The sequence below is a fragment of the Prenolepis imparis genome, unplaced genomic scaffold (genome assembly GCF_030444845.1).
Source record: "Prenolepis imparis isolate NDT839.2.m4 unplaced genomic scaffold, iyPreImpa1.0 SCAF_7, whole genome shotgun sequence".
NCBI classification, from domain to species: domain Eukaryota; kingdom Metazoa; phylum Arthropoda; class Insecta; order Hymenoptera; family Formicidae; genus Prenolepis; species Prenolepis imparis.
Window position 1 is genome coordinate 8,047,878 of NW_028141165.1, and position 14,163 is coordinate 8,062,040.

A 14,163-nucleotide genomic window follows, 5' to 3' on the forward strand; every position below is an offset into this window, starting at 1 on the left:
TTCCCTCGCACACTCGCGATACAAAGAGGCAAGTTGGAAAAAAAAAGATGATTAGATGAGAGAATTGGGAGGAGGGAGGGAGATGCAGCGCGCGTTTGCGCTTGAATGCACGCCTATTAATTTCGCAACGACGTGTAATCGCGCGTTTCATGGACGTAAAATCCATTCTGGCAGTGGGCGCGGATCGGCGGTTTCGGATTACAAATACGCCTCGTCTCGTGCCTCGCCGTTCTGTTCTGTTGCGGTGGTTCGCGTTACGGAAGCATCGTGCAAATGCATAAACACATTATTTGCTTATACTATACGACCGGAGCGAAATTCTGGCTTTGCGCGGAGAGGTAAACGACGAGGAACAATAAGCGCGAGCGGAAAGGATGGCGTAACTCTGGCAGGGAAAAGGTTAAATAATTAGAGCACTTCAGCTTTACTCTCACGCTTAGAGGACATTTAACCAAAAGGAAACTTTTGGGAACGTCTCTTCCTTATTTTGGACATTTATATGTCACAATAAATCATCTCTATTCGAAAAGAGAGTTAAGATATTTGAATTAAGAAAAATATTTTATTTTATTGTGATAATTTTTTTATTAACTCTTGATAGCGTAAACTACAATCCCAGTTAGTTTAATTTATTGTGAAATTTTTACTATTGAAGAAGAAATTTTTTTAATTGACAAATTTTTTTTTATACTTTATAAATTATATTAAAGAGATTCATAAAATCAAAGAGAAAAGTGAAAATGTTTTCCTCATTAATATTTATCAGGGAAATACTTTGGGATGTAGCGTACACCTCACGCAATCATCCGAAGGTTACAGATTAATTCGCGAAGAATGATTAATTTTTGATAATTTGGAAAAAATATAATCTCATTGAAAATCCTCGAATATAAACTGCTAAACTTAGCGTGTCTGAAATTAAGCTTCGTCCCTGAGTTTGAAGGAACCACGGACAAAGAAGGGTACAAGAGGCAAGAGGGTGTTACTCGTGCATGAGAACCATCCGTATGGAAATTAGCCCCCCCCTCTTGTCTCCCTCACATCTTAATTCGCCATTCTATCACGTGCACGATCACCTCAACCAACACGCTCACGCGAGCGTGAACTCCCGCGTAAAAGGGAGATGAGCATCTTTAGTGCACGCGTGGTTGCACCGCGTACATACATAGGTACATAAACGCCCACGGTGTTTATTTCGCCATCGGCCCTTCTTCTCGGCCCCTAATTTCTCTCGGTTCACCCCATTACCGCCGTAAGGAGCGCGCTATCGTATAAAGCGCTGTCAAAACGCTCTCCCTTTCGGCGAGTCGTTTAATACGCGTCGCGAATCCTCGTTCGGGAACATCCTGCGGACATCTACTATTGGTAATAGCATTAGCGAGACAGCGAACTTGAAACGGCAAGGTCGCAGACACGGGGGAGATCGGAGAACCTCCTTAAGGTTCAAGAAGCTCGCGCGCGAGAAGAGGATCGGCTTTGAAGGCGCGAGCGTGCGAGCGGGCTAATGAATTTCCCTTCCGCGCCAGTTGCTTCGAAATTGCTCGTTGCATCGCCGCCTATTACGGGACGCTCTTCGTTAGAGAATCCGCTATTACCAATCTCCAAGGCTTGCGGTTAACTAAGTTTTAGCGTAACAGAACTGATTTTCGCACGGCAACTTTGTCGCAAATTTTCCTCGACGGTGTTTTGAAATTTTCATCTTTACGGATGAAAATTAAATAAGAATACGTTCAAGAGAATCAATCTCACATAAAGATCGATTTTTTTTAACGTTTTTGAAAGATTTTGTAATATTTTCTCTCTATTGACACTATTATTTAATTGAAACAAGATATATGTATAAGGATCAATAATACAGGTTTGGAAAAGAAGAGTAGTTTTCTATATTTTTTTATGTGTTGAATCGAAATTTACAAAACCAAAATGGTCTATTATGTCAGGATTTATTTACAACATATTACTATTTTAATTTTTATAACATATTTTATTATTTTTAAATTTAATTTTTTATTATATTATTTTAAAAATTAATTAGCAAATTAACGCTTTAATCAGCTGATTTCTGTCCTGTCAAAAAATATGAATGAAGCGAAAATTTACTATTTAAATATTCTAACATATTTGTGTTTATATTTATATTGCAATATAAAAACATTTTTTCTAAACTGCATTGTTTATAGATATTCGACACACACATATGTATCTACATAATTTGAATATTTTGTTTTCAGATTAATGTGTGCTGTGTACTACAACTCAGCTATTGCACGTATCGGTGAGTGAGAAATCGTTTATTTTATAACAATTCTATAGCGGTAATGGGGCGTGTAGAATAATGTTGAAAATATTAAAATACTAATATATTTTAAATGTGTTATAATATCTTATCCGCGATTAATATTTTTTGACGAAAATCAGCTGATAATTGTCAAAAATATTAATTGAATTTAAAAATATTATAACATCCCTTTCTAAAAAAGGCATGTTAAGTCGATTCTCGCAAGTATTGTTGCATCTTTTCCGCGATGCTGATTGACTGTTTCGATTCGCATTGTGCGTTATATTTGTAGCATCGAGAGGCTGTCATCGCGAGGGTTAGTAGTTTAACAGTTTGTTGAAAATAAAATAAAATAATAATATGTTATAATACTTTAAACTCGATCAATATGTTTGACAGAAATCAGCTGATTTCTGTCAAACATATTGATCGAGTTTAAAGTATTATAACATATTATTATTTTATTTTATTTTCAACAAACTGTTAAACTACTAACCCTCGCGATGACAGCCTCTCGATACTACGATTATAATGCACAACGCGAATCAGCATAGAAAAGAGTTGCGAGAATCGATTTAACATGCCTTTTTTAAAGAGGGATTTGATGTGATAAGTTATTTTGCCTTGTGAATTCGCATTTAGTGCACAAAAAAATTATAGAAAATTACTCGTTTTCCAAATCGCAAAAAAAATATAAAATTTTGCAAACCTGTGCAATTATTCTCTTTAATAAAATATAGGTACTTGATTAAATGTTTCAATATTTTGTATACGCATTTTCATGTAGCGAGAAACTATGTTATGCAGTAGAATCACATTCTATTTTTACACCGTCATTTTACCGTGACAATTCTACTCGACGCAGTTCTCAATTTATACGCACTTTATGCGTAAGCTCTCGTTCGTCAGGTAGTAAGTACGTCGTTGCACCCGCACGGAGTAAAACGCTCAAGTTTTAAGAGGCCACCTCTCGCGAATGTAAAATGTTTCTCCGAGTCCATTCATTTTCCTGGCTGTTGCTTCGAGAATGACGCTTAAAACTATCACGCGCGAACCGAGGGTGCTGTTGCGGAGAAACGTAAATATTACAAGAATCGCGCTGGCGAGGAACACCTGAGGAAACAATGCGGAATGGCTCTCATAAGAGCGGGCAAAAGTCAATATCCGTAGCTCGGTGCAGTCGTAAAAGCGAGGGAAAGAACCGTCTTTCTCGAGTAAATCGCGGTCGTACCTTTTCTCTCGCGAAGGCCATCCAGTCATAGTAGTCCTGTACGAGTCTGAGACTTCATTCATAAATGCATCGCGTGTCTGTAACGTTATATGTGATAGGGCCGCGAGGTGCAACAACCGTGAACCGGCAGTCCGGGGGTTAATGTCCGCGCGTGATCGAACGGGTGTCTGACATCTTGCGCTTCCACGCCTGCGTCTAAAATAAAGGGAATGTCAAACGCAGGTATCTTATCGCCGAGAGATAGCGTTTACATTTAGGCATATTAGGGGGGAAAACATTAGTCCGAATGAAATGCACCGGTAAATGATGGATCGTTTATGGACGAATTTAAATTTATTTGTACAATCTTAAAAAAAATTGTGCAATTAATTCTTTAAATTAATAAATTAAAAGGTTTTGATACATGAATACAAAATCATCAGATATCAAAAGAGCTAATAAAAGGCGCAACAATAAAATTGTTTTTAAATTCCTCTTTAATTATTTTGTATAAAATAATTTATTATTTATAATTATTTATTTATATTATATATATATATTTATTATTAATTATATACATATTTATTAAAAACAGTTTATCTGCGTCTGGCTCTTAATAGCTTTTTTCATACTTGATTTTGTATAAAATTTTTTTCTTTTTAAAAATGATACAGTAAACAAATATTATTAATGTTAAATTTAACCTTTCTAACTGGGCTACAATTTTTGCTTTTCTAATTATCTAAGTGTAGCAATATTTCTCCCTGGAAAATAAATATCATGGGTAAATATAAAAATTCAAGTAGTAAGTGGGCTAATATAAGAGCCAATAAGTAGAACAAGTAAATAAAGGTTAGTACCAATAAGAGATTTGTCAAAAATGAAAGCCAATGATGAATTGAAGGTTAAAATACAAGGATTTTTTTTGTCATTTGGATTTGTTGAAGATGGTTCAAAGATCAAAACATTCAATGTAATTAAAACAAATTTCCATATATACATAATTTAATTATTCCTACTTACTGCTCAGCTCTTATCAACCTACTCTTTCTACTTTAATTTTTATATTTATTTTTCTTTAACCTTTTTGTTTTGTTATCATGAATAAATATCTTGATTGTCTTTGAATAAAGAATCGCGGAATTTATTCTCGATTTTCCTGAGTGCGGATTTACTCGAAAATTTATAGTCTTTCTACGTGGTAAGAACACTTGAGTTGATGGAATTACTCGCACTAAGTTGATAACTTAAAATAGCTCGAAACAGAAGGGTTAAGCTAACGAGACAACCAGCTAGCGCTGTAATGATTGTCTCCGTTATCGTCAATCCGTTCTATATCCGTAATGGAAATGTCTACAAGCCGCAGCTTCGTGTACATTTTATGTCAATGTCGGGACGAAAGACGGAACCGGATTGACTTTAATGTGCGGATGAAATGGGGCGAATCGAAATCCCGCGGATAATCCTGCCGAGACATAGTCAATTAAATCGAAGTGAAGACCAGTAAAGCTAAGGATCTCCCATCAGAATTCTTGAAATCGCTCTTCAGGATTCAGCGTTCACCCCTGACCGACTGGCGCGCGACTTTGTTTCGTTTTATCGCTCCCTCTCTCTTTCTCTCTCTCTTTTGTTCGCGCATTCCGACAATATTTATCTTTCGAACAAAAAGAAATTACCTTTTTCCATTGGATTGATTCGTTTTGTACGAATCCTGGGCGCACGGTCCTTTTCAAAGCCATCGAATCGAAAGCTTTTGCTTTACCCACGAAAATAAACGCGAGCGGTTTTTCGTAGAGATTACGCGGACTTTAAAGGTATTAACGGTTTCGACCGCAATTTATACAGACTGCGTGTCCAATTTAGTTCGATACATTTTTGCGAAGTAAAACGCAAGGAGAAAAGTATGTTTTTTTTCCGTTCTATATATGTTCTATTTTCGTTCTACATTATATCGACTCGAGGTGCTCGCGTCGAGAAGAAATAATTGATTCAAATTCTTTCGTACAAAAATACGCAAAACCATTTTTCTATAAAATTACGAATACGAAATATTGGAATTGATACTGCACAGTATCAATTTTGCATATCAACATTTCATACTACGTGTTGAAGTAATAAAAAAATATCTCTCTGTGAAGCTAACGATGTACAGATATCGACAGATTTCGCAGAACTTTTAAATAGAATCTTGGAAGCTAAAATATCATGAAATATTTTTACCTTTAAACTAATAGTCTTTATTTATTATATATTTATCATACTTTTTTTCTAGTAGAAACTTTATGTATTTTATTTTAGTTTAATCTGTGCATATCATAACCAAAAGTACAACTTATTTTATTTGAAATAAATTTTACTAAAATCGATAACACAGAGAAACGCTGAGATAATGAGATTACCGGTCTAATTACAAATAATTATATTTATTTCTGATTAAATAATAATTCAACTTTGACGAAATTGTTTAATTAAAAATATAATTAAATAATATGACATATACATATAAGTACATATATACAGAAGAGAACAGGAGACATCAATTTAACGATTATTCGTATATTGTGATGTATAAATTAATCTATATTACAAACATAAACGATAAGATGTCATCACTATACGGTGTATTTATAAATTGCAAATGTGAAATGTAATGGAGTCTGTCGCTGATTAAATTACATCGGTGCTTCGCCGCCTTGCATCGTTCATTTCAGCAAAGTTACATCGAAACTTTTCATGCACACGACACAACATATTTATTCCACATCGAAATATAAGTATTAATAATTATCTCTAATTATTACATGAAGCTGGTTTCTGTGTGATTTGCTAGAATCAAATCTGGAAAAGCATCGTAAAATAAATCCAGGATACTTCTGAAAAAAACCTTGAAAATCTGATATTCTCAGAGAATTTTATTCAACCATGAAAAATCTGGGAATTCTCATGGAATTTGATTAAGATTCAAAAAATTAAAACAATTTTTTTAAATTACCCCTTTGATAATTTTACACTTATTTAATACTTAAGAAACATATCTTTGCAATATTTAAGTTTTTATTAAAATTTTATGATTTTTTTTATTGACGATCTATTTTTAGTATCAAGATCTTATGTAAATTTTATAGAAAATTGTTCAATCTCTTAATAGATAATATTTTAATAAATTAATACTTCTTATTTATTTAAATAATTTAATAAATAATAATTTAATAAACGAATAAATAATAATTTAATAAATAATTAATTTAAATAAATTAGTTTTTCTTAAGATGTTTATAATAAATTATTTTTATATTTTTATTTTATACTTTCGCATATATTTTTAGCGTTAAAATATAGTGATATATAGCATTTTGTTATTGTCCAAATTAATTTTACAATTAATAAGTCAATGTTAATCGCTAAAAACTGCACTGTTGCTAACTTTGCAATCGTATGAATAGAGAACATTAGAAAGCATACACAATAAAAAAAACTTATTTTAAAAATCTGCATCTATAAATTTTCTTATTTTACTTGGAATTTTAAACAAAAATACCTGAAAGATCAGGGAATTGTCAGAGAATTTTTTTACAAGATTTGAATAAACACCTTGAAATCGTGTAAATGATGTGCATTTCCTGTTCAAAACTAAAAGAGAACTTCAAAGGGAGGATTCAAAGAGAAATAAATAACTGCTTTTTTTAAGAACGGAAAATTTATTTTAATTTTTCTCAAAAAATCTGTTGAAGCAAATTGCGTAAAATAATATTTATAAGCTTTAGAATAGGAAACGTGTATTTTAAGGTAGGAACAAAGTGAAAAGAATTCTGAACGAGACTTTTATTTGATAACGACTAACTTTTAAAAATGATTTCCCTTCACTTTAAAGCGAAGAGTGACTTTGCGCACGTTCCTTTTTACGATTCTCGAGGAAAATCACTCGAACGTTATGCCAAAGCTGTGCGTGCTTGCAAAAGCTCTTCGAAAATTAGTATTTCCTCGAGTTGGTCACGCTCACCCTAGCTACTAACAAAAATTCCATAAATTGAAGTAGAACACAGAAACACAGAAATATATCAATTTTAAAGAAATGCCAGCATCGTGAGAAAAATGGATTATTATAAAAATATCATCTCAATTTTATATACTATAAATATAAATATATACATGTATATATAAATAAAAAAAACATGATTAAAGCTATTTAAAGCTTTTTTGCGATTATTTTGCGTGAGAATTGTTGCGTAGAAAAAAATAGATAATTAAAAAATAAATAAAATATACAGATACGATGTTGAAGCTTTGATTTAAATGTAATTTCAACTTAACGATATGTTCCTCTAAATAATCGTGGAATTCTATTATAATTTCGCGTCGCAGATAACACATGGAAGCCGACGATATCGACACGTCCATTCCGTGAAACGGGAAGATTGCCGGGTAAAGTGAAACTACCGATGATTGTATGGAATTATCGTACACGAGCGTGCGTGAATAAAACTACGGAAAATAAGGCACCCTTGGCGCAAATGGGTTAGATAGATAGTAATGTCTCTATAAACCTCAATATTATCGCTCGTGCATGTGTTGATAAGAAGATATTTTAAATGAAAAAAATGTTTCTCTTATATTAAGATAAAAAATAGACAAAAATATATGCATACTTTAATTTAAAGATTAATAAAATTTACATTAATTTTTTAGACCTTAACAAAATTTTGAAATAGACACGTGTCACACAAGAAAAAAAAATTAGCTTCTTTTCTCTAATTTACTTCCTCCTCCTCTTTTTTTATTAAAATAATTAAAATTATTCTGCGATAATTGTATCATCGACGATCAGCTGATACTTATAGCATTCTGAATAAAATATTCATCGTTTCGTTACACATGTGTCAGGAGATCAGGTTGAAAGAGGGGAATGGCGGGGGGAATTATCAATTTTAGACTCGTCAGAGTCTCGCCGCTGTCTCCATGTTCCGACGATAATTCTCGACTTCCGGCCGCAGCACGTACGGTCGAGCGGAAGAGATTGATACGACGCGCTTCTCCATCCGCGGTTCGAACGACACGTAGGGACGTATCCGGCGAGCGCGTGATATTGAAAGGCGGTGAACGAATGCTTTTGGGAGGGTGGATTGAGGGAGAGGAAAGGGTGGCGCGCATCGAAATCGATATGCAAGCGCTAGGCATCTCCTGGACGTCGACGGGGAAGATTGAGAGTGCGTCCGCGCTCTCTCTCTCTCTCTGTTTTTTTTCTCTCTCTCTCTCTCTACGACGGCAAGAATTGAATTCGTCGGGCAAAAAAAAGGTACCTAGCGCGTAAAACGGGAATAAGAGAGAAAAAGAGGGAGAGAACAGACGAGATGGAAGGAAATGGAGGCAAACTCGGAGGAAGTCGAGCGCGATAGCGCATGAATCATCCTTCCGATCGAGATCCACGGAGGAAAAGAAATATCTTGCCGACGAGAAGGAGAGAAACTGTAATGCCGCGAGATGAAGATATTAATTTTCGCCTGTGTGTAACATTCTCTCTCTGCTCGCATTCTCTTCTTACGCGTATAATGTACTGTATATGAAATGTGTGTATAAATTTTTATCATATTTGTTCATATTTTATCATATTATTCGTGTATTTATTTCTACAAAAATTTTTCTAAATTATTAATACAGGATGTATCTTTTTGGGAAACACCTTGAAAAACCTGGTATTTTCAGAAAATTTTCTTCTATCTTGAAAAATCAAGGAATTTTCATGGAATTTAATCAAAGGATAACAAAGGATAACTTTGTATGAAGAGAAAACATTAATAAGCGCATACAATTAAAAGACTTATTTTAAAAGCTGCATCTACAAATTTTATTTTATCTGGAATTTTTTAAACGAAAATATCTGGAAAATCAGGGAATTCTGAGGGAATTTTTTTACAAGATTTGAATTGACACCCTGTACTATTTAATATTCAACTATTAAAATATTAATATTCATATATACAGATATAAAGATAATATTCATGTATTTATTTATATAAAAATTTTTCTAAATTTTTCTAAATTATTCGATATTGTCAGAGAGAAAGAAAGAGCTAAAGACTACGCGTTACGTAAACCTTGTACGCAAATATTTCGAAATTCTAAAAATAACAGCAAAATTTAAGTGAAAAAATCACATTTTACGTATTCTTTTTTTAAATTTTTTAAATTAAAAAAAATTTTTTTATTTTTTTACAAAACTTTCTCTACCTCTACGTTTACACAGTGGAACATCGTATATCTTATTTATCGTCGAGAGAGCGGCGACAGACACATGTAGTTGTCGCTCTTGCGAATCCCCTGCGATGAAAGTTAAGGGTGGAATCGCTGAGGACGCAGCCGGCTAACTATTCGAGCGAGATTGAGAGACTTGGCGACGCAAACCGGCAGCACCCTTAAGTGTCTCACCGGGTTACACGCTCGGTGCTGACAGCGATGCCTCGCACGCTTGAAGACACGTTCCGGAGTGTTTGAGAGAAAGAGAGAGAGAAAGCGAGGCGTCGTTGTGCGCGATTCCGCATGGTTTGGAGTTCGTACACGTAGGGCGTGTCTCGTGTTATTCCATCGCGTCGCGTGTTTAGATATTTACGTACAATCGTGATGCCGATGACGGATATTGTCGTATACGACGCACGTGTCTCCTCGAGATAGACTCGCCGTCGTTTTCCTGCCTCGAGGTGCTCCGTCTTCTCTCGATCTCTGATATTTATTCGAACGAGAGAATTTTCACTCTTTTAATCGAATTTTAGTTTATCTCTGACAATATCGGGTAGTTTAGAAAAATTTTTGTAGAAATGAATATATGAACATTATATATAAATATTAATATTTTAATAGTCAAATATATATTGAATAGTAATAACTTCGAAAAATTTTTGTAGAAATATATGAATATTTTCTATTTATCTCTATATGAATATTAATATTTTAATAGTCAAATATTTTTTTGCACATCACATGCACACCTATGCGATTTGTATTCACTTCGTCAATCGTCGAAAATAATTAATCTTCAAAAATACTGACATTTTTCCTATTTTGAATATCGGACGTGGAAAAAAAATATGCGCGAAATCTCGATTAATCTAAATTCCGTGGTATAGATAAACGTGAATCGGCAGCTTTTTTTCCCGAATGAACTAATAATTCACTGGACTAAACAGAAGGCAGATGCGCGGGTGCGGGAAAGAGGGAAGGACAGGGGGACGGAATGGGGCCGATCGTGAGAGAACGCTGGCATGAAAATCTGTCGCCCACGACAATGCCCGCGGGAATTTCCTCGGTTGCGGTTGGCACTTTTCGACCGCAACGAACGGAATCCATATATACAGACACACGATCGTCCGCGTTCCAATTTATCAGCGCGCGCTGATATAGCCCTCGCAGGGATTCCGCCTCTCGATCGGGAAGAAATTCTCGGGTCCAGAGAGAGAGAGAGAGTGAGCGTGTGAGAGCCACCAATTAATTACTCGGCGATCGTGAAATTCCGGCCGTTGTGAGACTCATTGTCATCGGACGGTCATCGTGTAATCGACATGTCCAGATATTCGGCTACACGGTCCCCTTTATCCCCACTTTATCGAACCTGACTTGTTTTCTATAGGAAGCTCGATTATTCATCTTAAAGAGTCTTTCTTAAAAAGAACTTGTCTGAAATATGCGTAGAAATTTTTACAAGATGATCTATTTTCTAGAAAATCCTAGGAGACTCGGTGACTGTCAGGGATTTTATTTTACCATAAAAAATCCGGGAATACTCATGGAATTTTATTGAGACTCAGGGAATTTTTCCAAAAAATTGTCTTTGATAATTTTACTCTTATTTAAGAAACATCTGTCTAATATATCTTTGCAATATTTAAATTTTTATTAAAATCTCATGTGATTTTATTGACGGTCTCTTTTTAGTATCAAGATCTTATGTAAGTTTTATAGAAAATTGTTTAATATTTTAATAATATTTATATAAAGAAATTAATTCTCCTTACGACGTTTATAATAATTATTTTTGTTTTATATTTTTATTTTATATTTTTTGCATATATCTTTAGCGTTTAGATATAGTGATACATATTGCACTTACTTAATTATTGTCCAAATTAATCTTAAGATTAATAAATCAATATTAAATGGTAATCAATATTAATGTTAGAAAAACTACATTCTTGATAACTTTCTTTGATTAGAAAACATTCGAAACCGTATACAATAAAGAAACATATTTTAAAAAGTTGCATCTATACAAATTTTTTTATTTTACTTGGAATTTTCAACGAAAACCTGGAAGATTCGGGAATTCTTAGGAAATTTTTAACAAGATTTGAGTAGACATCCCTTATCACACTTTTAAATATTTTTGTCGAACAGTGAAATATTAAACTATTGACTAATTTATAGTCGATTTATATTTACAAAAATATTGAATTCACATCTAGCTATTTGTGATCGGATGAAAATACATTTAAATGCAATTATTAGGAAAATACAATTCTTAGGAATTTTTTGAGTAATACATTTTCGCGATTAATATACAGATTTTTGCACACAATACTTGTGCGAAAAGAAGTGGAAACGGAACATTGGAGAATTCTGCGCTACGATGATAGAATACGCCGGGTGCGAGAGAGAAGTAATTTCGCGAAAAAATTGAGATAAACGGGACGCATCACGCGCCTGAACGAGACATAAATCCGCGCGAATAAAAGCGCCATGTTACGTCACGTCGAAATGTCGTATGTTTTTTTTTTATAACGAAGTCGAGAAAGCGGATCAGTGCACCTTGTAAAAAATGTATTTTCTGTCAGTATGTGCATCGAAAGGAGAGAATCCCTTCCTTTGCCTCTCTCTTCTCATTCGGCGAACGAGGAAAGGGGTTTCCATCCTATCCCACACCTTTCCCCTCGCGTTAAGCCGCCAACGTCAGCCCTCGTCGCTTATCAATTAATCACGCGGGGTAATTAGTGTCGCGCAAAAAGGCAAGAGCACATCGCGACCGCGCAATAATTACCGAGCTACGAACGTTCTCGCGCGGATCGTTTCTATTATACGCACGAATGCGAGGGCGGGAAAGGGGTGGATGATGCACCGGTGTGGTAAAAGGGATGAGCGAGAAAGCTGACGTGAAAGGGCAAGGGAGAAGAGACACGCGTTTTCTCTCTCTCGCTCATGCGCGATTCGCATTCTGCATAATTACGATAAATTGGGATAACGTCAGCTACGTCGACCCGACCGCGCGATGTCGCTGAACCGAAATTTGCGCCCGATAACGAGCGCGTGTATGTTTAGGTATGTGAGATTCTCCCGCTGTCGAGATTTCGTCGATTCGACGTTGATGCGAAAATTGCGACTTGGTCGATTTCGAGCCGGGATGGCTCTCGACGCGATATGGATATAGATATTGCGGAGAAAAAAATTTCTCTTCCAAAAACGCGCCTATTCACGAACAACCGATCAATTCAGATTCCCGCGCAATCCGATTTATTTGTTAAAAATCTCGCACAATGTGCGAGATGATATCCCCCGAATTCATTCACAGCACGCGTCCAATTCGCGAAGATGAAAACTACGAGATGAGAACAAGAGTCGTTTATATTTTAGCAGAAAAATTTTGAAAATCTGATATTTTCAAAGAATTTTGTACCTTGAAAAATCAGGGAATTCTCATGGAATTTGATTAAGATTTAAGGAATTTGTTAAAAAATTGCCTTGCTAATTTTAATCTTATTTATCACTTAAAAAACATATTTTTGCAATATTTAAGTTTTTATGTGATTTTTTTCTTGATGATCTATATATTTTTAGTCACTTTGTTATTGTTTAAATTAATTTTACAATTAATAAATCAATATTAAATACTAGAAAAATTACACTCATGACTTTGCAATGGTATGAATAGAAAACATTAGAAAGCGCGCATACGATAAAGAAACTTATTTTAAAAAGCTGCATCTACAAATTTTCTTTTATTTTATTTTATCTGGAATTTTAAATGAAAATACCTGGAAGATAAGGGAATTTGTCTTACAAGATTTGAGTAGACTCTTCTACTCGACTATAGAATGAGATGACAATTATTGTTCTCGTCTCTCGCGGGAAGACACCTGGAGCTTGCCTTTCGCGAAAGCGTTTACTCTCAGGTTGAAACAAAAATTGCGCGTTGCGGAAATTGCGAAAGTTGCTTCTGCGAACGCGGTAAAGACAGTTGGCAAACAATCCTTGCGAGAGATAGATATACATACGTATCCCGGCTTCTACTGATAGAATAATGTCGTTGTGGAACAACAATGACCGAGCACGCGACTGAGATTTCGTCCTGCATTTCAGTTTCCGAACTAACTTATATTAACTCCCTCGGATTATCCTTGAAGTGCTCCTTATAACCGTTGGAAGATTACAACTCGAGGAAATTGTTCGGCAGGAGGGGAGAGAGCTAAAGTTCGACACCTGTCGAGTCCCGGGACTGGATAGCTACTTTACCGAGACTCTCTCGCAAGTCGTCTTGAATGTGGATCTCGAGTGTGAGTCGGCGAAGTCATAGTACTCAAGATTAACGCTTACTCTGTATTCCCTATTATATTATCGTATACACGCGTGGTTTCGCGATGTTTGTGCGAAACATTGCCGAAATATTATCCTTTGCTTTCTCATTGTTTGATCAAAC

The 14,163-nt window shown here is 34.9% G+C and overlaps 1 protein-coding gene and 1 long non-coding RNA gene across 3 annotated transcripts in view; one reads left to right on the forward strand and one right to left on the reverse strand.

Annotated features, from left to right (window-relative positions):
• LOC145938791 (uncharacterized) overlaps window positions 1-14,163 on the forward strand; it is a 108,403-nt gene that overhangs the window by 62,524 nt on the left and 31,716 nt on the right. The window contains exon 6 of the long non-coding RNA XR_014425736.1: window positions 2,232-2,275. This is a non-coding gene — a long non-coding RNA (uncharacterized LOC145938791). The remainder of the gene's footprint in view (window positions 1-2,231; window positions 2,276-14,163) is intronic.
• LOC145938783 (uncharacterized) overlaps window positions 1-14,163 on the reverse strand; it is a 193,936-nt gene that overhangs the window by 24,858 nt on the left and 154,915 nt on the right. The gene's annotated exons all lie outside the window — the stretch shown is intronic.